Here is a 25,064-nt window from a genome sequence, read left to right on the forward strand (position 1 = left end):
TCTGACGAGCCGTGAAGGATGCACCTATTTTCCCAATGGCTGGTTTACCTACTGTCTGTTCACCTGTCAATCTGTCCATCCGTGATACATAAGGGTCGGATCTTTCGCTCACTCAAACTTATCTAAAATGCCTCCCTCAACTTATTTTTCCTTTGTTTTGTCACGTGTGTGTATTTCACTCACGCAATATTAATAAATCCTAACTGTGTCTAGGTGTTAGTATCAATATATTTACCTTTATTTTCAAGTTCTCCTTTCTTACATGTGTGATCTACTTTACTAAGCTTCAATGTCACTTTTATGATTCTTGTGAAGTATATAATGGTCATAGTCTTCACGGTTAGGGCCCAACTATGCTTGAAATAATGATGTCTTCCTAAACACGGCAATCACATATCTTTCACTATACTGCTTATGAGGGCTTCTGCGGCACCTTGCAGGCTAATGCAGTAGTTTTAGGGAAAATAGCTCCTAAGAACCTGTAAGCAGAATTATGCAGTCATCTATGAAGGGGAAAAACACACATATTCCCCTGCCTTCATCCTTCTCTCCCCCTCTCTTAGCTCCCAGGAGACACAAATTTTTCAAGAACATGGTTTTCAGTGTTGTAAAAAAAAATGTTGATAACGACCCAGATGGAAAATAAGCAGCTCGTAAGTCACGCCGGCGAGCTACTAACTGAAATTACACCTAATGTGCTTTAATTAATTAGGGGGAACGGACGAGAGCGGGGCGGCGGCCATTAGCTTCCCGTATAAATCACGCCAAACACACAGTCATCTTCTACGGTGCATGGCGGAAAATATGATTGAAAAAATAAAACAAAAACGACGGAAAAACACATCACTACTCTTTCTCATACTCTCCCCTCCTCGTCTCTCTTTTCTCCTTCCTTCGAAAACGACGAAAAAAAAATTCCCCTACTCTGTCTCACCCTTCTTCTCGTCTCTTTTCTCCTCCCTTCGAACCCTCTCTATATTCATCGACACTGATATTAGATTACTGGGCCACTTCTTTTGACGTCAAGTACTGGAGGGAAGGAGAGGAGGGAGGCTGTAACGGTGTGTAGCCTTATCAGCTGTTATCTCCTGCGGTAGAGCGGCATAGCAAATAGGTCCCTTGTAGATCATTTGGGTGAGGAGGGCGGCGTGGGAGGGGCGAGGGCAGGACGGCAGGACAACGTTGCATAAACAGGTTATTTTGGACGAAGGTGCAAGGTGGTGGTGGAGGAGGAAGAAAGAAGTGAGGGAAAAGGGAAAGGGAAGGAAAAGTAAGGTTAGGGATGGAAAAAAAGCGTTTGAGAGAGAGAGAGAGAGAGAGAGAGAGAGAGAGAGAGAGAGAGAGAGAGAGAGAGAGCGGAAGGATGGGAGACAAACAATGCAACTAATATATCACCCGCCGCCCCGTCCCCGTATACAGGTGCGTAATTACAGGCTGTTTAGATGCGATCTTTGTTCCGGCCGCTGATGGATGTGGGATTGTTCGTCACCGCGGCCGCCGCCTTGCCGGGCGTCACGCACCGCGCCGCCTGAATGTCAACGAGCGAATGAATGAACGCATGAATGAAAAGAATAGCAGCGCAGATGAACGGACATTCTCAAACGACGATAAATTAAACGAGTGGTGGGGTAAAAAATGCTCCGAGGAAAAAAGTGGAAACGCTACATGTAAACAAAGAGATAAAAAAAGGGGAGCAAGTTAAAGTGGTATTATTGCGATCAAAGATATGAAAAGACAATCTATCAAGGAAAATATCAAAGTAGTAATGTCCAAACCCAAACATTAAATTGTCTAAGGGTAGTAAAACATATTTGAAAATACCAATTGTATGGAATTTTAAAAACGCAAATGAAATTATAGAAATAGGAGATAATTAGGTGCAAAAATAAATAACAAATACAGTTACAAAAGAAATTTCTCGAAGATGAAAGTGAAATATAAAAGAGAAAATAAATTGCGCAGCGGAGAAAAAAAACGTAGAACAAAGGCAAACAGAAAACAGGATAAAGTCTGAGAGTCGGAAACTTTAAATAACACTCACAAACAAACACACGCACTCGCTTACACACGTCACAGTACGTTAACAAACGCGCAAACATTCACACAACTCGCCGATACAAACAAACTCACTCGCACTAAACAAACACTCCTGCAGATTCTAAATTCATGTCTACAAACAAATGCAAACCACACGACCTCTTTCTATAGCTCCATAAAACACACACACACACACACACACACACACACACACACACAGCGGCAAACAAACACAAACAAAGGTCCAGCGTTAAGGAAGGGAGGGACAGGATCCGAACACACGCACATATAATACTTTGTAGATATATAAATGACCATTAGAGGGACAGGGGAGAAGGTGAAGGTAGAAAGGGAAAGAAGAAGACGAGGCAGAGGAGGAAGGAGAAGCCAGGGAACGGAAAAGTAAGAGAGGAGGAGGAGTAAGAAGAGGTGGCGGAGAAAAGGGGAGCGAGAGAGGACTGGAGAGAGGGTGAGTAGTAAGAGGAAAACAGAACAATATAAAGAGGAAAAGAAGAGAGAACGAGGGAGAGCATAGGGAGGAAAATTACAAAAAATAAATAAATGAAGATGGAGGAAAAAAGGGGACAAAATAGAGATAGGGAGAGTAGGAGAAAAAGAAGGAAAGCGGAGCGAAGAAAAATGAAGGTAGGAAGAAAAGGGAAAAATGTAAATATAAAGAGGAGTAGTAGAGAATATTGAGAGGGTGAGAAGAAGAGGAAAACGACATGAATTAGAGAAAGAAGGAAGATGAAAACCCAAACGAAGCCGATGGAAATAAGGAATGGAGGAAGGAAGGAAAGGAGGTGAGGAAAGGAGGACCGGAGAGGAGGAGGAGGAGGAGGAGGAGGAGGTGGACAAGCGGGGAGGTGAGGAGGTGTTGCCATAAGGAAAACATTAAATAGACGCGAGGTAAATAAACATCTACTGAAGGGGACCAAACACCAATGTCGATATTACTATTTTTTACGGGGACAACACAGTAGTTAGCGTAACCCCGAACACCAACAAAGAGCGAGAGGAAGTAAAGAAAAGAGGAATAAACAAGTGTGAGTGAGAGCGGAGGGCGGGAAGAGGCAGGTTGGTGAAACAGGTTGTACGGTTGGTGACCATTCTGGCAATACTGTTTACCGGGGACGGGGGAGGGAAGGAGAGGGATGGGACGGCTGGCAGGGAAGAGGGAGGGACTGGGAGGGCAAGAGGAACCGAGGGAGGAAAGTATAAGGGGAGAGAGTGAGGGAGGGAAAGAGGGAGGGAGAGAGGTTGGTTGGTTGGCTTGGGGTCCTCTGCGGGTCGATTTGGATACAATGTGCCGCGTAGGTCCGTTTGTTTGTTTGTTATGACGTGACAGTGAGCGTCCAAGTGAGGCGCGTCACGTGTGAGGTACAAAATGGGAGTTTGAGGCAATAATGAGCAACGTAATTCTGACTTTGTGATGTTAAGTAAGAAGAGGAGGAGGAATTAAGAAGTTGAGTGAGGGCGTAATCTATCATAGTACTGCTCATAATAACCATAATAATAATAAGTATAGAGGAAAGGTTACTGTCTACTCGTGTGTGTGTGCGTGTGTGTGTGTGTGTGTGTGTGTGTGTGTGTGTGTGTGTGTGTGTGTGTGTGTGCGCGCCGTCCGTTTGTTACAAGGGGGCGGCGGCCTGCGTGGTGCGGGAGTGTATAAATGAGTCGCTGTATTGGTGTATGTTTGTGTATCGTGTTGGTGTTGTACTGGTCTGTGTATTTCAGGAATTATGGGTGTGTCCTCCTGCTTTATGGGCGTGGGAGGTGGCGTGTGCCTCCCCGCCGCGCCCGCCCCGTCACGGCGTGCTCAGAAACCCATCTTTCGTGTGTGTGTGTGTGTGTGTGTGTGTGTGTGTGTGTGTGTGTGTGTGTGTGCGCGCGCGACTTAAGTTATGGTTGCATGTATTACTGCATATACAAAAAGCGTTTTCCTTTCCTTTTATTTTCCCGGCCGTTATATAACACTCGGCAAACGAACAACATCCACTACGTCAGCGTGTTGGTGCGGCGGCCGGAAAGGAAACTTATTCTAGGCCTATCGAAACTACGCCATAGAAAATAAACCCCGTAAACCATAGTCGGCGGAGTGTTTTTTTTTTATTGTAGAAGTAGTAGTAGTAGGGCTTAGAGGGCTTTTTTTGTTGTTTTTGTCGTTGCCCATAAGCTTTTTCCTATATTACAAAGAAAAATGAAGTGTCATTGTACTCTTAAACATCTAATATTCATCAAAAAGCTATTACCATTAACATTAGAATCAACACAAAGAGTTGATTTATCCCTCACCACCACACACCCATTTCTCACATCGTTATTGCCGTGTATGAACAAAGCGTAATCCAGTGAACACCTAAATAACTTCAACTAACTTTACCCTTCCCTTATAAAAAGTTTCAAAGTGCCCCCAACAGGCTTCAGAGGACCCCTGGGAGGCATCGGGTATTCTGGAATGCTTCATATACAGCTCTCGGCGGGCCTGGCAATCCCTCACAGCGCTGGGGTCGTGAACAAACAAGGGCACGGAGCTCACAAACTATACACAACAGTCGTGTTTTCCAAAGAGTCCGAGCCGCGTGCTGGAGCCTTTCTCAAAATTCACCAACAAATATCCATTCGTTCTTGGCGCGAGTTATGACGGCAAGAGCTCCTGCCAGCCCGGCGTCCTACACAACATAGCTGCTGCCTACGCGCTGCTGTGTGGCCAAGACGCTCAAATATATGCTTGGCTAAAGGACATAACGTTTGCATTCCTAGACTATATTCCTTTGGCTTTCTTTAAAGGCTTTATTAACCACCAAAGACTTAATTCAATGGATAAAAAAGGTCAAAAATAGCAATTAATCCATATTAAACTAAACCCTGCAGCGTGGAACCAATGACTCGAGTCCCCAACAGATCATAATCACACAGAGAGGAAAAGACACCCACCACTTCCTTGCGTAAAGCGGCGACTGCAAGCACTTCCCCTGCAACAAGCGGCGGACACGAGCCCTAAATCCCAACTCCAAGATCCCCAGAAGACACTAAAGAAGGCGCAGCACAATGTCGACGGCGTCTTGAACACAATTTCCAGGATACAAGTGTCACCAACTCCCTTTCCAAAACATTGCAGACGTACGAGAACCAAGTTTAGAAAGGATGGCCCATGGTGGCAGCTGCTGTTAACTTATGGTATTGAGGGATGGTCCCCCTTGGAACAGAAAGAGACTAGCACAGAACAAACACTTTTTCCCCCCCTTCTTCCTCCTCCTCTTCCACCCTCCCCCCACCTCCATCGCTCTCTCCTCCTCTCTCCCTCTCCTTCCTATTCCTTGGCGTTCACCCCTTGTCATCCCGCCTCTAGGAAACTCTCTACTCATCTCCCCTCACCACTCTCCCCTGCCTTTTCTTCCTCCACCTCCTGTTTCTCCTCCTCCTCCTCTCCCTCTACCTCTTTCATTTACTCTCATCCCACTAATCGTTTTCCTCATCCATCTTTATCCTCTTTTCATCCTCCTTCCTCTGCTCCCTCTCCTCCGCGCGACACTTCTCCCTTTTTGTTCCTGTTTTTCTTGCCGTGACTTGCAAGGACGAAGCAATTTATGGCACGTTGATTAAATGGATGTTTTGAATTAAGTGAATGTGATGCTCTCTCTCTCTCTCTCTCTCTCTCTCTCTCTCTCTCTCTCTCTCTCTCTCTCTCTCTCTCTCTCTCTCTCTCTCTCTCTCTCTCTCTCTCTCTCTCTCTCTCTCTCTCTCTCTCTCTCTCTCTCTCTCTCTCTCTCTCTCTCTCTCTCTCTCTCGCATATTGCCACCAAAAGGGCTGACGTGTGAGACCAGCAGCGGCAGTAGCAACGCCAGCAACGCAGCGACTCATAAACCAGAGATCGTAAGTGCAGACGAAGGCAGATTAAGTGTAAGGGCAAAAAGTAGACGCATATTGAGGTTTGGGATAGCGGAATTGACTAAGAGAAAAGATAGATAGATAGATGGTGTGAGAGATAGAGAGAGAGAGAGAGAGAGAGAGAGAGAGAGAGAGAGAGCTTAATTAAGAGAGATATAGAGAGAAAGCGATTCAATATATTAGCATTTCTCCATACATCCAGAGACGAGAGAGAGACAGAGAGAGAGAGAGAGAGAGAGAGAGAGAGAGAGAGAGAGAGAGAGAGAGAGAGAGAGAGAGAGAGAGAGAGAGAGAGAGAGAGAGAGAGAGAGAGAGAGAGAGAGAGAGAGAGAGAGAGAGAGAGAGAGAGAGAGAGAGAGAGAGAGAGAGAGAGAGAGAGAGAGAGAGAGAGAGAGAGAGAGAGAGAGAGAGAGAGAGAGAGACACAGAGGCAAAGAGACAGACATTTATAGACAGACAGACAAACAGACAGACAGAGACACACACACATACATACATACATACATACAGACAGACAGACAGACGGACAAAAACAGGGAGAAACTGAGAGATGGGGAGAGTGAGTTCAAGAGGGAGGGAGAGAGGGAGGGAGGAAGGGAGGGAGGACTAGAAAAATAAATCGGAGGGAGAAAGAGAGAGAGGGAGAGGGAGAAAGGCTAGGATGGAGGGAGGAGTGAGTGAGGAAGGGAGGAGAGAGCGGGAAGGAGGGATGGAAAGGAAGGTAGGTAGGTAGGAAGGTAGGGAGGCAGGGAAGCAGAGGAGGCAGGGAGGGAGGGAGGGACCAGCAGTTAAAGTGGCGTGGGTCTTGTAATGTCCCTGCATACGCATCAGACTCGTCCATAACTTGGCCGCAAATAACGGTAAGTACGGTAATGTGAGGCGGACTTTTTGGCCATACAACACAAGGACTCGCCCCCCGTACACCTGGTAGACGGGAGGCACCTTTAAAGAGCCACGTGTAAAAACGGAAGCGGTGTGATCCCTTGCCGCCATTGTGCAGAGTGATGGAAGATGGACGGGAAGGAACGTATATGATTTGGCTATAAGAACATCGATACTGCTTTTTGGGGGTATAGTTAATTGATTGGGAGGAAATGTAGAGGTCACCGCTTACTGTTTACATTCCTAGAGTTTGATACTTAAGGAGGAAGCTGTCTAATCCCTGTGCTAAGCTGAATAACACACACTCCAAGATATTCAAATACACATAACATAGACAACTGTGAAAGGATTAAATTGGATCAACATTCAGCTTCAACGGCAAGTGAAAGGAAATGTGCAAGAAAAGAAACTAACGGTCCCTTTAAACAACCAAAGGAGAGAAACAAAAACTTGAAGTCCAACAAAAAAAGGTGAACACCCTCCTTTTCCAGTGACTCCTTGCTCCGACCTTCCCTCCAGCCCTCTCCCACCCTCCTGCCTTCCTTCCTCCTTCCCTCCTTCCTTCCCTCCCTTCTTCTAGACACCCATTCCCAGTGGTGTTAAGCCTTACATCTCAACTTCTATACATTATGGACGGAAATCACAAAACGATTAGTTCTCCCCCTTGAAGTGGATCGTTCTCAAACTTGGAGCACTACTTAATCGGGGGGGACATCAGACTTCGACTTACGAGATAACTTGAGCCCAACTTTACCCACCTCGGGAAAGCGATCCACCGTAACCCCGTTTGGTCGATCACACTTTCCCGGCTGATCAAGATGACGACCCTAAGATGGGCTGCCTGCCACTCCCGAGGCCGTCCCAGGGAAAATACACGCTTCCTGACGCCTCGGCAGGGGGATTGAGGCTACGAGGAGGAAGATGTGTCTGGCTCAACGCGGGATATTGGGGGAGGGAGGGAGGCAAGGACCGGAGGGGCTTTGAGCATTCCGGGGCGGCGGTGAAGTGGCAAAGTGAAAGCGACGCGGCTACTGTTGGGAGAGGGAGACAGAAAGAGATAAAGAAAGGAAGAAAAGAGTCGGGAAAGATACTTCAACATTCAGCTTTTATACATCTTTTCCTCGTATTTCCACATCTCAGGCCGGGGAAGCGAGTGAGAGTAAGGGAGAGAGAAAGAGAGAGAGGGACAAGAGGGAGAGAAAGAGGCTTTTTCTCTCCCTCCTCCTCCTCTTCCTCCTCCTCCCTCAGCACACGGCGGGGCCCTCACACACAAGTCATGTAAATTTCCAGCGATTCTCCATCACGGAAGGTAATCCCACATTGGTTAGGGATTGCATTAAGCCCCTCGCATCCACACAATTTGTATGATTATTACGGTCTTCCGAAATTAATACTGGGATTGTTGTCCGCGGCGTATTTTACCTTTTGTTGGGGGATGAAAGTATGGCCCGCCTCCAGTGCGTATTGCGTATCGCGTCCGGCCCCAAATCCCTATATGACCTGTGTAATTCCCGCGTATAAAATATGAGGGTATTCCATATGCCCTCTTGCTTGAAATATACACTCATAACTAAGGGCGGCATTTAAACTTGGCGACACACGCTCTGGGGGAGGAAATGATAGAAGCCCAGATATATACACACGGGCGGCGCGCGGAGCCGTGGGGGAAATGGGAAGAGATGGAAATTTCAGAATCCGCGAATATCTGGCGAATACGTATGGGAGAAAATACATCAAATAAATATCACCCGGGAGAGAGCGAGAGAGACCGAAACCGAGAGCGAGAGCGAGAGAGAGAGAGAGAGAGAGAGAGAGAGAGAGAGAGAGAGAGAGAGAGAGAGAGAGAGAGAGAGAGAGAGAGAGAGAGAGAGAGAGAGAAGGGGGGCGGGACAAAGAAGTGAAGTTGTTGCCAAAGTCGGGAGATGAATGGTCATCCCTACAGGAGGAGGAGATAGGAGAAAATATATTCGCTTTACCTCATGTTTCTGGCGGAATGTGTGTGGGCCGTTCCTCTCTCGTATCTAACGTTATGGCCGGAGCACGACCCGAATATTTCTCGGTATTAAATATTCACCCCCGGGTATTACGGATGCAGCAGTGAACATTTAAATACTTCGGCTTGGCTCCCGCGCCTCGGCTCCGTGCTTTGTAGGTGCGCTGACGAAGGGGCAGAAGAAGTACTGGCGACGGTATTGCTTTTGTTGCTGTCAAACGTCACAGTCAAGGGACAACAACCCGGTTTTTAATATTATTTTAACTTGCGAGAATTTCCTCCCAAACCCCACCACAATCCTAGAAATATAAACAGTCACTATAAATAAAATTCGTCTGCGCCACTAGAGAAGGGTCGAAAGAGCACCTAATAAAAATGTAAACAAGAAAATCACACTTCGGTTACATTAAGACTACCGTATATACTCATTTTCTTTCTCTTAACCCCACAAATAACAGTCTTACATCAGCATCGTCTATCCATTCCTCCATTTCAAAGGCCTCTAAAAACTCCTCGAATAAAAGAGTTTCATTCCACGTGTTTTATTCCTCCTCGCGCTGAAGGCTTACGGGTGACTTAGGTGTCTCGCCGCGCTGGGAGACAGGCCATCATCTATTCTTATGGGTCATTTAATTTTGCTTACGTTTGGTGTTATTTAAAGCTTCCTCACCCACCAGACCATGCAGGAGGACCCCCTAAACTATGGTCTACAGGCTCTGCATCATGACTGGGAGGAGATTTAACACACAACTTCTTACAATGTCTTTTCTTTTAGGTTTACAGTTCATCATCCTTTTTTATACTTATTTTGTTCATATTCATTCAGGAGATTTGAGTAACAACACGTCCATTGAAAGAGTTTAAAGCTTACATGTGGTTGCAGTCTCTCCCTCTCTCCCTCTCTCCTCATGCAAGAGTGTTCCGCTTCCCCTCTCTTCCCTCTCACTCACTCATTCACTTCCTCTCCCCGCTCCCCCTCCGCGCATCAGCAAGATCTATGGACTCCTTGTTTTTCCCGCCTACTCCTCGGGTCTTGCAGCGAAATACGTGCGAACATCTTCAGGTGGCGGCGATAGGGGAGGTAGCGCCCCCATGCGGGTCGTCCGGCTACTGCACCTGACTCCCGCCTCCTCCTGGGCCTCCTCTTCCTCCTCTTCCTCCTCCTGCTACTCCTACTTCCCTTCCTACCTTTCTTATTGCATCTTCTGCGCCTCCTACTATTCTGCTTTTTCTCGTCCACTTCGTCCTCCTCCTATTATTTGGTTTCTCCCTCTTCCTTCTCTTCTTCCTCCTCTTCCTCCTCCTGATACTCCTCCTACTCCTACCTTCCTTTTTGCATCTCCTCCCCTTCCTACTTATCTGCTTTTCTTCGTCCTCTTCGTCGTCCTCTTCCTGCTATTTGGCTTCTCTATTCCTACTCTTCTTACTCCTCCTCCTCCTCCTACTAATACTGCTACTCCTACCTTCTTCATTGCATCTTCTTCGTCTCCTACTGTTACTTTGCTTTTCTTCGCCCTCCTACTCCTCCTCCTTCTACTATTTGGCTTCTCCCTCTCCCTGCTCTTCCTCCCCTTCCTCCTCCTCCTCTATCGCCTCCTTTTACTTTCATTTTTACTATCGTTTTCTTTCCTATTTCACCTCCACTTTACCATTTCTCCACCGTTTTCCGTTCCCACAAGTGTCACTGACTTTTCTTTCCTCTCTCCAATCCTCCCCTCCTCCTTCTCCTTTGCCTCCTCTTCCTATTTACCCTCGCTTCCCCTACCTCCTCCTCTTCCTTCTTTTCTTTTCCCTCTCGTTTTCTTTTCTTTTTCTCTCCTCGATTTCACTTTGCTTCTGACTTCCTCCTTTATCGTCTCTTTGGGGGGGGTTACTGATCTAGTTTATTATGTGTGTTTTTGTTCACGAGTGTATATATATAATGTAAAACCAAATCAATTACAGGGACAAAGAACCACTTGCATATATTTTGCCGTGAACATCAATACAAACAGAAGGCGAGTCAGCACTAAGTAATAACAATATATACAGCGAATCGTTAAGCCATTTCGGTACTACTGCTGTGGACTATCGAACAAGGCGAAAACTCAAGCGATCGTTCAGTTTGCAGTAAAGATGTGGGATGAGAAGGGAGGGCTGGAGGAGGAGAGAGTTGAGGAGGAGGAAGCAGAGGAGGAGGAAGAAGAGGAGGAGGAAGTAGAGGAAGACAAGGAGGGCGAGGACTTAACACAAGGAGAAGGATGAAACTGATGAGGAATAATAGAAGAAAGAAGGGAAGAAAAGATAGAAAGAGAAGGAGGAAAGAATGAGGAGTTCAAAAAAGGAGTGATGGACGAGGACGAGGAGAACAATGAGGTGGAGAAAGGGAAGAAAAAAAGACAAAGGGTACAGAAGAGGAACGAATGAGGAGGCGGAGGAGGCGGAGGAGGAGTTCGAGAGAGGATGAAAGAGGACAAAGGTAGATGGTAGAGAGCAGGTGTAAAAGGGAGTTTGGGAAGAGACGAAGGGAAGAAGGTAGAAAGTAGAATAAGAGGAATAGGAAGAAAGGAAGAGGAGAAGAGGAGGTAAAGAAGGAAAGGAAAGGAAAGGAAAGAAAAAGAATGGAAAGGAGAGCAAAGGATAGGAAAGGAAAGGAAATCAAAAGGAAGGGAAGGGGAGGGAAGGGAAGGGAAGGGAAAGGGAAGGGAAGGGAAGGGAAGGGAAGGGGAGGGAAGGGAAGGAAAGGAAAGGGAAAAGAAAGGAAGGAATTAGTAGGAAAAAGGAATAGGAAAGGGAAGAGAGAGAAAGAGAGGGAGAGATAAGGGATAAGGAAACCAGGATAATATCTACGCAGGTAACTCGCGCATAATGAGGTGGGCATCAGGTGTTCTTAGATTGAAACTTCCGACATAAATACGAATTCCGAGGGGCGGCGGGGAACAGCGGGGGAGGGGGGGGGGGGGAGCGTCTCCTTGCGGCCTCGGCATTATCATTACTCCTCCTGGCGTCCTTCCTAACGTTTGTCGGTGAGCTGGTTCCTCCTCCTGCTGGTGGCGAAAATGCACACTCCCAGCTTCCTGCTCCCTCCCCTCTCCACCACTCCTAAATGTACTTCCTTATTTATCTCCCTTCGTCCTACTTTCTTATTCCCTTTTTTCTTTTACTCCTTCTCTGTGTGCTTCATCCCTCCCTACTCCTGGTTACACTTTCTTGTTTCTTTTGCTTCTTTTCTTTTTTATCTGATTTCCCCTCCCCTTACTCCTGGGTCCCCTTCCTTGTTCCTTCCTCCTTGTTCCTACCTCCCCCTACTCCCCCTACTCATAATCGTGCCTCCTTATTCATCCCTCTCCTCCTCTAATTCTTCCCTCTCCCCCTCTTCTACTATTTCTGCCTATATATTATTCATCGTTCTCCTCCTCTTTGTACTCTCCGGCTCATCCCTCTCCTTACACCCTTTATTCACTATTCCCCCTCTTTACTTCCACTTCCTTACTCTTTACTGCCCCTTTAGCCCTCTTCCTTTTATCTTCTTTCTCACCCATATTTGTGCCCAGCCTCTCCTGTCCTAACTATTCTCTATCTCCTTATATCTCATCTGACTTATCATCTACTCCATTTCCCTTATAAAATACTCATGGCGTCTTCCCAGTACAGTCATACACGTTCCTACAGCAATATGTACACAAATGTTCCTCGCTGCACAGTACAAGAGTGGACAGAAACGCCGCCTCTACCACCGTCCTAAACATCTAGGCCTTGAGAGGAGGAGGGGAGGCGAGGGGCGAGACTAAAATTAAAGCCCACTACTCCACCTTACTTGTCTTCTTTCTCTTCTCCGCTTTCTCCTTCCCCTTTCTCTTCCTGTTCCAAGTCCCTGAATATTCCAAACCCAAGGGCCCGCGGGGAGGCGCTGTTGACGGCTCCTCACTAAACTTGCCTTGAGAAACACTAGGACGGGGAGGGCTGGCTGGCGGAGGCGTGCTCGTGTATGTTTCCAGCTCTGGCAGCCACGCTAAATTTTGGGTGCAAGGACTCGTGCTAAGTTTTCGGAATGCAAGGAGGAGAAAAAATCATGCGGTATTCAATCCTGGGCTGTTTTCATTTCTCATATTTCTTGGTTTTTGTGTTTAAATGCTCCAGAAGGTCATGCAAATAACCTGTTTTTTTTTATGGTGGTTAGACGTAGAGTTGAAAAAAAAACCCATCCTGAAGTCCTTTACTCATGCATAAAAGTAGACTAACCTAAGATCTTGTTTTTGGGGTCAATTCATATTTTTTTTCGAGCGTATGTTGTTTGTTTAATATATCCTTGAGTCTTGGCTCTCCTTGTGTACTAATATAACCTTATACTAAAAGATGCCCCCGCCCCCCTACCACACACATAACATCTAAATAAGGAAAAATGACCCTGGTTCCTAATTCCTAAGACTTTTTTGGGAGCCGGGAACAAAACTTGGAGGAGGAACTTTTCTCGCTCGTAATAATACAACAAAGAAGTTTATTCATGAAGCAAATAGTTAACGAGCTCCCCTACGCGATAAACGAGTAGTGCCTAGCGAAGGGCTGGCAATTTGTATTTCTAATGTAGACTCTCATTAAGAAATAAAAAATAAAAATATACCCCGAGGTAGCTTAGATGGAAACAAGACTATTCATTTGAGTGTTAAATATGTATCACTTCCTCTACTTATTCTTGATGCTCATGAAAACATATATCTTAAAGTAAATAAGGATATATGGAAATTAGTAGCAAAGAACTGTGTTGAGCGAAAGTGGAATGAGACTGATTCATGCCGGGATGATGACGAAAGATGACCTTATGCAGAGGACTTAGATAGGGATAATAATTATATGACCTACATAGTGAAGCATCCGCATCTGATTAGGTCGTTCCTGCCTTACGTTTGAAAGCAAAATCGATTCAGGGTTTTTTTTTCATACAGGAAATATTTTTGTGACAAAGTAGTGTTTCAGAGTGAGAAATGCAATAACAAAATCTAAAGCAGAATGGTTAAAAATAAGAGCTACAGCAGTAATATAGAAAGCGATATAATAAAGGACACTGAAAATTGGTGCCAACAAATGAAATGAAAAAAAATATATAAACTACAAAAGAACCAGGACTCGCATCTTTTCCAACCCTCCGTTCTTTCTCTTCCGCCCTCTCTCCTGTCCCACTCTCTCTTCCCTTCCGCCCTAGTCCTTACACTCCCTCTCCTCCCTCCCTCCCTCCCTCCCCCCTGCTGTGTGTAAGCAAGGGAGCTTCAGAGGCGGACAGTCGTGTTAAGACCGAAGGAAATATATTCTACAAGTTTAATTACTTTTCCTAACTCGTTATCAATCCAATTTACACATTCATTAAAACTTCGTGGAGACTTTTCCGGGAGAGCCATCAAATCAAGTGGAGAGCTCACTCCCTCTGTTCACGGTCCTCCGTTCTTGTTGTGAGTCTCTCTCTCTCTCTCTCTCTCTCTCTCTCTCTCTCTCTCTCTCTCTCTCTCTCTCTCTCTCTCTCTCTCTCTCTCTCTCTCTCTCTCTCTCTCTCCCCACGCGCCAGCTTAGTGAATAACAAAAGACATTACTCAAAGGAAAACATAAGAAGTGGTGATCCCACATAAATATGACGATTATGTAATTATGAGAAAAAATCTAGTCTAGTTCTTGACGTACAGAAACATCATCTAAAAAATCCTTGCACTTGATTGAGAGCCATATCATAAAACAACGATACACTGAAAAGACTTAATATGCAAGCACTGACCGTATGGGAATCTATCGAATATTTACCCAACATGACAATATTCCCGCAAATACCTAAAATAAAATAACGGTAACACTATCAAACCACCGATCCTTAACAAGTAACACGAGTGCCCATCAATATGTCCCAGAGATCCCGGTGTTAGTAGAAGCAGGTGTTAGCATCCCTTATCCAGTACTGACGCCTGGCTTACTTACCGGGTCTGTGCTATTGAGCTCCAGCGACCGGAGTGCTCTGGTCGGCGCCGAGGGTGAATGGACGGCATGTGCTAGCTGGTAGAGAGGATTGGAAAGGTCGATTACTTCCCATAATTCACGTTATTCTTCCTGGGGGACCTAAAATATGGGTTCCAGCTCCATATTTCTCTTTTTTACATCGATTGGAGCATCTTCAGTCTGGCAGCCAATTGTTCACAGGCGAATTTTGAGGGAAGTGAGTGGAAAGGGAGGACCATGGGCAGGAAATCATAATAAAAACTCTGGGCAGGAAGTAACCACAAAGAAAAAGTAGCTACGAGCAAATCAACTGGGCAGGTTAGGGTGAAGGCAAGGGTCACACACAGGAAACAGTCAAAATAAGACAACGGTTACCGGCAATACTTGGAGGGGAGGGACAGGGACAAACTCTCAGGCAGAAAGTATAATTCTAATAAAACATTTTATAATCACAAGCGGTTGGATTTGTAAACATAAGAGAGGGAAAAGGTTTGATAAAATCATACTGGGGAAAATTATAACTAATTTATAGTAAATAATGAAGGAATATTATAAGACTACTTACTAATAATATGAAGAAAAATATGATGCAATCAGTGTTAAGTAGAATGATGCTTTGGTTATTTCAAGGAACATTCGCAGCGCGTCTTTGAGAGCTCAGCTTCGTGTTATCATTCGTTAAGCCAGAGGGAAGGGAAGTGTTAGTAGAGTCATGTAAAGACAGTTCTCGAAGATGCTTAAATAAATCATTATTAATAACGAAGTATTTTCGTCTGAAGAAAAATCAACACCTTCACCCAAGCAGGACAATAAAATATGCTTTCTCTTCATTTTCTTGTAAAAACAGAAACCTTATTTCGTAATACTGAAAGGATGTTACAAGTACCCGTGTTACAAACAAGCAAAAGCGACTCATTCATTTGCATATTCTTTTTCAGATCAATTATTAGCCTTGAATAGTATAAAAGAACACAGTGAAGACCCATATTGCATTTTTTTTCTTTTGCTTAACATAAACATCATGCAAAGTATGTGATAAGCAGTCATTGGTACGAAAGTGTAAAGTTTTCCACCGCGGAGTTCAAACGTTCCAGCAGGCGTCCCGGTGTTAAGAGCGGCGCCTCGGTGAAGCACGGCGGGTTAAATGAGGACACGATTCCTTGGAAGGCCACAACCACCCTTCCTCCCTCGCCCAACAAACCGGAAAAACTTGTTAGTGAAGCCAGAAAAGTTCCCTGACACATCATGTGATAGGAAGTCACTTATTGAATATTCCTATGATATGAATCTCAAAAAAGAAGGGTGTGTAAACATTTTATATCAGTAATAATTTACAATTATATATAACTATATCAGAGACCTTAAAAATACGACCTTATCATTATATTATATAACCGTATAAAAATAATTATGACTAACCTTATCGCTAACCTTATGATAACTGACCTGACATGTTTGCAAAATATATATCTATAAATTACTAAAACGTATTTTCCTGAAATTCCGAAAATATATGGAGAATGCTTATAACCGACACCTTATTTAGACAGATTGGATTCATGCTGATCCCAATCCCAGTAAAGCTTCTTCCCGATAAATCATGGCGGCAGAGTTAATAAGTAGAGCATGTGACTCAGAGCCACTCTACTTGGAGAGGCAAAGACTACAGGCATTTCATAAAATTAGAATAAAGATGAAAGCTGAAGAGGTTTGTATAAGCTGCTGATGAAAAAATAAATAGTAGCAAATAGATTAGATTCACTTCTCAAGAAACGTACCGACATTCCAACCCTCGAGGGGGAGGGAGCGAGACAGACGCGTCTTTAAGAACACCTCGCGAGCCGGTGTTCTGCGGTGACCTTATGGGATTTTAATTACCGCGAGATGTACGCGAGTCGCCCCACTTTAGTCATGGGGTCGGACTTGAGTCATCATCGGGAGACTCTTAATGACCCGCGCGCCGCCTCGCCGCGCCCATTAGCACGTCGGGGTCGGGGCGGCGCTGCTCCTCACCCCGCACGCCGCTGTCGGACGCAAGCCACTTTGGCCTCTCTAATTATGTAATTAGGGAGACAAACCCCTGATTTTCCCCGGACTAAATCTTACCCGAAATCGAGAATAGTTGGTGGCGATATGAAAACTTTGTAATTCCTTGGATTGGCCATTAGCTCTAATGCGTGTTTATGGAGCCATTTAATTCACATAAAATGAGGCAAATGCATTGTTGAAAAGGAGCTTCAAGTGGGTGAGAGCGAGAGGAGGGACTCTTGTTCATCCGGGAGTTTGATGAAGCACTACTCCTCCTTCTTTACAAAAACTAAGAAAGTCGATTTTCGAGAATGATATATTAAGTTATTCTTTCAGGAACAGGACACGTTTATGAAATTGTCTGTATCGTTCTATGTTAATCACCCATTCGTAAACCAAACTAAAGGACCAACATCACTAATTAGGCAACAATCTCCACTCCTTTGTCAAGACCGTCCGGTGGCTCTCCGCTGCGAGATGAACGCCGTAACATCGTTCCCGAGCTCGAGGGAAAACAAGAGTTAGAGCCTCAACTAAATATGAGGGAAATGAAGATTTAGGGAATGAGTGCCGGGTGGGCAGATGCGCGAGGACCCAGCCTCCCTCCCTCCCCCAGCGCCCCACTCATCCCACCCCCCCTTCCTGACCCCCTCCCAGCTGCCCCCCCACCCCCAAGTGAGTCCCGCTCTCGCCGCCGTAATCTTGAGTTAGCTGAGGCGGCCCAGCTGCGTCTAACAAGAAAGTATGGCAGCGCCCTAAAGAACTATACAGAATACTTGAGGAGCGTCTAGACATGCCGAGTAAAACTAACAAAGCTTACGAGAAGTATTCATTAAAGGTGTTTCGCTTCATGAATAATGTCCCTATACAACCTTCATCCCTTTCTGCTCCATCCTGTGTGTATTATAAGTCACTTCGGTCACCGCCACTCAAGTCTTCCATGCAACACTTCGTCTTCATCAACTCCTTCCGCTTCTTTCCCAAATGACTACACGTGTTCACCTTGATTTCTCTTTCCTCCTCCTCCTCCTCCTCCTCTTCTCCCTCCTCTACCTCCTCCTTCCTTCTTCACCTCCTCCATCGTCCTTCCGTGCCTTTATCAGTGTAATTCCGGCAGCCTCTAAATAAAATAAAGCTTCGTTCCCTCTCGCGGATATCTGTGTTTCCCCTTCCGTGTTTACATTTATCGATCAGGTGTTACAGAAGAGAAACTCCGCCGACTGGCAATTAACTATCCCGCACTGCAGGTTATCTCCCGGTATGATAATTAATCGATAAATGAAAATTACGGCCTTGTGGGTAATTGAGATGCGCAGCTGCAATTTTCTTGGGTCTAACTACCGGCCGGTGAAATTTAGAGGTAAGTAACCACGCTGTAAAGAGGAGTTACGTGGTGAGTGACAGTAAGCGGGCGAGGGCTGGAGGAGGGAGGGAGGGAGGAACGGGTCGGCGGTGGGCAGGTGAGGAGACAGAGACAGGAAGGTGACAGCGCATAGTCCGAACCGCCACTACCACCACGCCAAGGGTATCGAGGGGCGTGCATGCAGCCAGCCAGTCGGTCGTGTCTCTGCATGCTTGCACGGAAACAAGGAATACTTTACGGCTCCTCCCTGGCCGCGCGCAGGTAATCAAACTAATACTGATGCAAAGTGAGAAGAACGACCCGGGCGAGGATAAAGGTAATAATCCTTAGAAAAATACTGAACGATAAACTCCAACTTCCATCATGAACACCGCCATTACTCGTCACACACACACACACACACACACACACACACACACACACACACATATGCACACAAGATCCATTTTACAGCAGGGATTAAAATGGACTTAAAGCACGATTTCACAATACATATACAAGCTTGGCCCGTTACAAATGGATGTAATTTCCATTCATGAAAGCCGGCATGGGGAGGGAAGGTTTCAGATATAAACGATCACATCACATTAATAAGCGCCTCCCATAGTCAGCTGCTTCTGCCGCCGCCTTGCTCGGGATTGTGTTAATTACTTCCTTACTACGCCACTATATCCTTCCCTATCCAAGCTCATTTATCGTGGGTATACGCATGTGTGTATCCTTTATCCTGCCTCTTCTTTCTGCTAACACACCCACATCCACACCCATGCACACCCACTCAAGCTCCCCATATCCCTCACACACGCACAGACAGAAACACTCGAACAACCACGCACACACATTAATAAGAAACCGTATCATATAGTCTGATAAATAAAACAAATGACAAGGAGAAATAACATGGAAAGAGGTGTAAGTTTTAGGAAGGACAGAGAGAGAAATGGGAGGAAGGGAAATGGGAGGAGGAGGGGGAGGAAGAGCAGAAGGAAGAGGAGGAGGAAGAGGACGAATGCAAGTCACTCCCTACGTAAGAGCAGACAATTAATGGCAACACTTCCTTCCCTCCTTGCGGCCCTAAACATGGCACAACTTGATTGCATATTTCACGCCCAAAATGCTGCTGCTCGGCCCCACAATGCTTCGGTAAACAGAGTGCAGATCCTCCGACGCTGGGGAAGGCGACAGGTAAATGATGGTGATTAAACGAATATACCTGGGGCTTTGGGGAGGAGGGGAAGGGAGGATGAGGAAGGGGTTGGGGAGTGATCTAGCTCGTCGTGTGGAGTTGTGAGCTTAAGCCAAAAAATACTATCCTTTCTTTATCATGTTTTTTTTATTTTTTATCCTAGCTATATGTTGCAAAGTGAGTAGAAAATGATACCCGATTGCTACTAATCTTCTGTTTATGATAATTTGATGTAAGGAAATGAATCATGAAAGGAAGTCAAAACAATGCAGGATATTCTCACCTTCCGTAACTTTACACTCTCACTATTTTTCCCCCTCACGGGTAACAAAACTTTGCCCTTTATAATTCTGCACCTAGAAAGGCCAAGCAGGTGTTTAATTATTATAATGGGTTCTTATTAATTAGCTCACCAAAGGGGATTACAAAAACCTTGAAAAATAAACCCTTTCTGCGAACCAATAATTTTGCTCCCCTTCCTCCATCTCCCACTCTCCTCGCCCTCTTCACTCCCTCGCCTCCCTTCTCTGCCGGCCCTCCTCCACTCCCTCGCCTCCCTTCTCTGCCGGCCCTCCTTCACTCCCTCGCCTCCCTTCTCTGCCGGCCCTCCTTCGCTATCTTGCCTCCCTTCTCTGCCGGCCCTCCTTCACTCCCTCGCCTCCCTTCTCTGCCGGCCCTCCTTCACTCCCTCGCCTCCCTTCTCTCAGCCCTTTTTTCACTCTGTCGCCTTCATTCACGGTCTCTCAAGCACACGTATAAAATCTCACGCCTGTAATTTCTTTCCCTGCTTTCTAATGATGCAGAGTGACGGTAATTAAGATTTGCAGGAGGGGAAGAGGAACCTTATACATATGGTTAAAGTTTTTTTATTAAGTTTATTATCATAAATATGAGCAGTAACTGAACTAATTTTCCTCAAAGTTCAAGTACATGCATATTGAAGCGTTAACGGTTTTCTTTTTTCGTTGATATGAATTCACTTACTGCTGAAGAGAGATGACAAATAAGCTCTGTTCGAGATTTAAGAAAGGAAAGTAACGGCAAAAAAGGGACAAAAAACATTATCATTTTCCTTATTCGTTGAGATAAATTCACTTATTGTTAAAGAGAAATGACAAATAAGATAAAATTATGTTCGAGATTTAGGAACGGAAAACAGCGGCAAAAGGGACAAAAAAGCAGAGTTTCCACGTGACGGATTCCCGCTCTCAAGTTTTTAGTCAACGTTTCAGAAAGGAAAATATAGGCAGAAAAGGAATGAAAAAAACAACAACAGCACAGTTCCCTCGTGACGGATTCCCGCACTTAAGTTTTTCCCCCCGTTGAGAAATATAAGAGAATGACAGCGAGGCTTATTTATGACGAGGTCGTAACTCCTGCTCAGGCACTAACGAGGCGGATCGATGGCTTATTAACTCTTATTAGTGGTAATGACACCCTAGAACGGCCTGATGACTTGGCTGCATTATCAGTAAATATTGTGTTTGGATTCCCCTCCGTAATTTGGGTAATTATATGAATGCCTTAATAGCTCTCTCTCTCTCTCTCTCTCTCTCTCTCTCTCTCTCTCTCTCTCTCTCTCTCTCTCTCTCTCTCTCTCTCTCTCTCTCTCTCTCTCTTTCTCGCTCTTTCTTGGACTTTCTGGGTCTGTCCCCTCTTCTCTCTCTCTCTCTCTCTCTCTCTCTCTCTCTCTCTCTCTCTCTCTCTCTCTCTCTCTCTCTCTCTCTCTCTCTCTCTCTCTCTCTCTCTCTCTCTCTCTCTCTCTCTCTCTCTCTCTCTCTCTCTCTCTCGACTTCTCTCTCTCTCGCTTCTTCTCTCTCTCTCGACTTCTCTCTCTCTCGACTTCTCTCTCTCTCGCTTCTTCTCTCTCTCACTTCTTATCTCGTTCTCTCTTCTTCTCTTGTTCTCGCTTCTTCTTTTGCTCTCGTTCATATTCTTACTGACCCTCTCCCTCCTTTTCTCTCTCAGGCCGGGTCTCCTCGCCGGGGAACACTAAACAGTTGTCTAGACACATTTGTTTTTAATCTTGCTAACAGCCGTGTCCGGGGTCCCACGCAGCCAAGCCTCTCATCCGTCTCATGCACAGACACGATACAAAAATACTGCATCCACATATCTTCCAGTGTGCCTCTCGATGTAAATAACGTCGCTCGAAAAGGGATTCAATTCTTTGCTAAGGGTGGTGAGTGACTTGGATAATACGTCTGCTTACTTTATACTTTTATTTCATTTGATGCGAAGATATAATGTGTTCTTTACTAGTATATTATGGGGAATGGTAAAGTGGAGTTATTGAGTCTAAACGAAAGCGATAGATGAAAATGAGGAGAGAGTTCGATATAGGAAGAGAATAGTCGTTTCTTTTGTTTTATTAGAAGGGAAGGTGTTAAACAATGCGTGACTTGCTTTTTTTTGTGAGGAATGGTATAGTGTAGGTAAGTATATTGAATCTAAAATGAAGGAGATGAAAGAAAAAAGGAGAGAAATGAATGTATGAAAAGAATAATAATTTCCCCACATGATCATTTCCACTTCAACGTGTCATGAAAATTTAAAGCTCAAAATAAACCTCTCCCGCCTAACACAACACGGGGCACACAGATAGGTACCTCTACATACCTTTGTCTAATTAAACGGCCACTGTACCTCTCTTTCGGGCCCGGCGGAGAGCATCACTAACACAATATTATCTCCATCCAATCATACGCCTCCTGCGAGCCCCCAGCCGTACATCAGCTATCTGGGGCCGCATCTCCCCTTCATTAGCGGAGTATAAGGCGCACAGACCCTTTCCTTCACCCCAGCCACCGTGCCGCTCCTCTCCCTGCTCCCTCCCTTCCTCCCGTAGGCCTGGTGCTCATTCCAATTAGATGCGTCAGTAATTGTATGTGTGTGTGTGTGTGTGTGTGTGTGTGTGTGTGTGTGTGTGTGTGTGTGTGTGTGTGTGTGTGTGTGTGTGTGTGTGTGTGTGTGTGTGTGTGTGTGTGTGTGTGTGTGTGTGTGTGTGTGTGTGTGTGTGTGTGTGTGTGTGTGTGTGTGTGTGTGTGTGTGTGTGTGTGTGATGCATGTGTTGTGGAGTTTGTGGTGTTTTTCCCGTGTGAGTTCCGCGTTAATTTCCGTGTTGGTGTCTGTGAATTACATGATATGTTGGACATTTTTTTCTGTTAACTGTTACTACAATAACGATGATTATCTTTTTTTTTTTTTTATTAATATTCACTTTTTTCTATAAACATGTAACACATGATTATGAATAAAAGCATGTAAATGAATATATTACAGGCATTTACACACACACACACACACACACACACACACACTATATATATATATATATATATATATATATATATATATATATATATATATATATATATATATATATATATATATATATATATATATACGTAACTTCTCTAATAATTCCCTGAGTAAACTTCATTTTCATTGAAAAAATACATTTTATACATGTTACTTTTCCCCTTTCCTTTCTTGATGCTAAAAAAAATGTAGTTGTGATGCAAGACGCTTCAGCACTCTTGTAAATATAAGTTTGTTTCGCATGGACCTCACGAGTTCAAACTGGTTTGGATCCTCCTCAGGGGCGCTCCGCGCCAACACGCGGCTCCTCCAGTGAGACAGACAATAAAAACCGTTCCGCCGCGCAGACACTCTGCAACTCCGCCACAGTCTACTCCTAAGCGGCAGAAGTTCATAGACCTATTTGTTATTGATAAATGTTATTTAAGGGGACAGTTATGCATTCAACACGCACCACGCAGGTCGAGCAAGTTTATGTGGCCTCTTAGCTCACACAAAAGCAGTTCAATTTCCCCTGAGGATATATCTCAGGGCCTAAGATGCATCGCGAGGCCACAGCTCGGCAGCGGGGCCTCCAAAACACATGTTTCTTACGAGGCTGCCTCACAAAACAGCTGTCGAGGCAGCGGCCCCGAGACACCTGTCATGACGGCGGGGACGCAGGAGCAGTTCATAATTTACTTTCGCGCCGACACGCCCACGAGGGATGAAAATTTTATAGTCGCCTTGCATGAATGCGGGGCGCGCGGATTCCTGCATGGCGGAGAGGGTGGAAAGGTATCAGCTCACCAGCGAGGCGACTGAAACGGACAACGGAGATATGAGGTAGTCTTAGGCGAGAAAGTAAAGTAATGAATTATAAAAGCACGGAGTCAAATCAACACGAGTGCATGAGAGAGAGAGAGAGAGAGAGAGAGAGAGAGAGAGAGAGAGAGAGAGAGAGAGAGAGAGAGAGAGAGAGAGAGAGAGAGAGAGAGAGAGAGAGAGAGAAACACAAAGAGAATGGGTGGAGGACGACAACCCGCGGCACAAGGCACCCCCCCTTCGCCACTCTCCTAAGTCGCCTCGCGGCACCAGAGTAATGAGTGTCCCCGGCGCCGTGTTTACAAGCGGCCGAGTTGGATTTCCAGTTCGTAGTAAGTCTCGCGGTGTGTTTCCCTCCGTGCTGAGTTTAGCGTGGGTCCGAAGGCGTGTGTATGTGTGTGGGTTTATATATATATATATATATATATATATATATATATATATATATATATATATATATATATATATATATATATATATATATATATACATATACAAATGTGTCATTTATACCCATGGTCTGATCACGTGCTGAACTCCTGTGTCCTGGCATAGATGGTTCTTACCCTCCACAGGTTTAAGGGAAAATGAAATGGAGATGGCATCGAGGCCACGCGCAGCTCACCGTGTGCCACTGTATCTAGTTTTAACTCCCGAAAAGATCTTTGAGTTGTTCAGAGGAGGAACAATTAACTGGTGAGACATCTTTTCCTTGGCTCGTTGCTGATCTCCTTCTGGTCTGTGCCACCTGCCCCTTTCTTCCCTGCCCTCCATCTTTGTCACACGTGACTGCGAGGAGCCACCAACTCTGTCATTTAGTCTATTTATGTGCATCCGCGTGGCTTCCGCATGGTTACCCCACTTTTTTTTTCTTTGTGTGTGTGTGGTGGTGAACACCAATATCCATGTAAATGGGGGAGGGAGGGGGGGGGGAGAAGGGTAAACATTTTATCCTTTTTCTATTGTAGGTTCATATATATAAATATTTAGCATAATCGAATTATGATCCATGTTGAATGTATGTGTTTACACGGCTTTCCAGAAGTTGACCCTTTCTGCTTAGTGTGAGTCGCCGGCCACAGGAAGCTCTGATAATCCAGTTTAAGTGTGCCTTCATCTTCCCCGTATTCTCGGCATGAATCTAGTCAAAGTTTTGCTTTCGATGTCACCAAAAAATAACTGTGACTGGATAAAGCACACCACCAGACCGATGCATATCGTGATCACGTCAATCCTCCACGTGCATGCAAATTTAAGATAACCGTCGCACCGAAATTATGCAGTGGCATATTTCTTTCCTTCCTCGAATCAACAGAGGAAATAAAACATAAAAATTAGTGCGTGGCTGAAACATTGCTATGGTTGTCTGGGTCACGGGAGCCTTCCACCTCACAACAAAAGGCAGGTGTACCTCAGACGGTGTCAAACAACTCATCCTCGGCACCCACGTGTGTTCCTGGCACTCGGGGCTCACGGAATCGACATATTTCCGACAGACACATCAGACGGTTATTCCGCCACATCAACAACTATCGCTGCCCCGGAAAAGCGACGCGGGAAGGCGTGTCTGGGGGTGATCCAAGGCTGAGGACAGAGAATATTCA

At 45.2% G+C, this 25,064-nt stretch overlaps 1 long non-coding RNA gene across 1 annotated transcript in view; it reads right to left on the bottom strand.

Annotated features, from left to right (window-relative positions):
* Positions 1 to 14,359: 14,359 nt before the first annotated feature.
* Positions 14,360 to 25,064, bottom strand: part of LOC127008925 (uncharacterized) — a 100,576-nt gene continuing 89,871 nt past the window's right edge. Inside the window, exon 3 of the long non-coding RNA XR_007761462.1 lies at positions 14,360 to 14,815. This is a non-coding gene — a long non-coding RNA (uncharacterized LOC127008925). The remainder of the gene's footprint in view (positions 14,816 to 25,064) is intronic.

The sequence above is a fragment of the Eriocheir sinensis genome, chromosome 39 (genome assembly GCF_024679095.1).
Source record: "Eriocheir sinensis breed Jianghai 21 chromosome 39, ASM2467909v1, whole genome shotgun sequence".
Classification (NCBI taxonomy): domain Eukaryota; kingdom Metazoa; phylum Arthropoda; class Malacostraca; order Decapoda; family Varunidae; genus Eriocheir; species Eriocheir sinensis.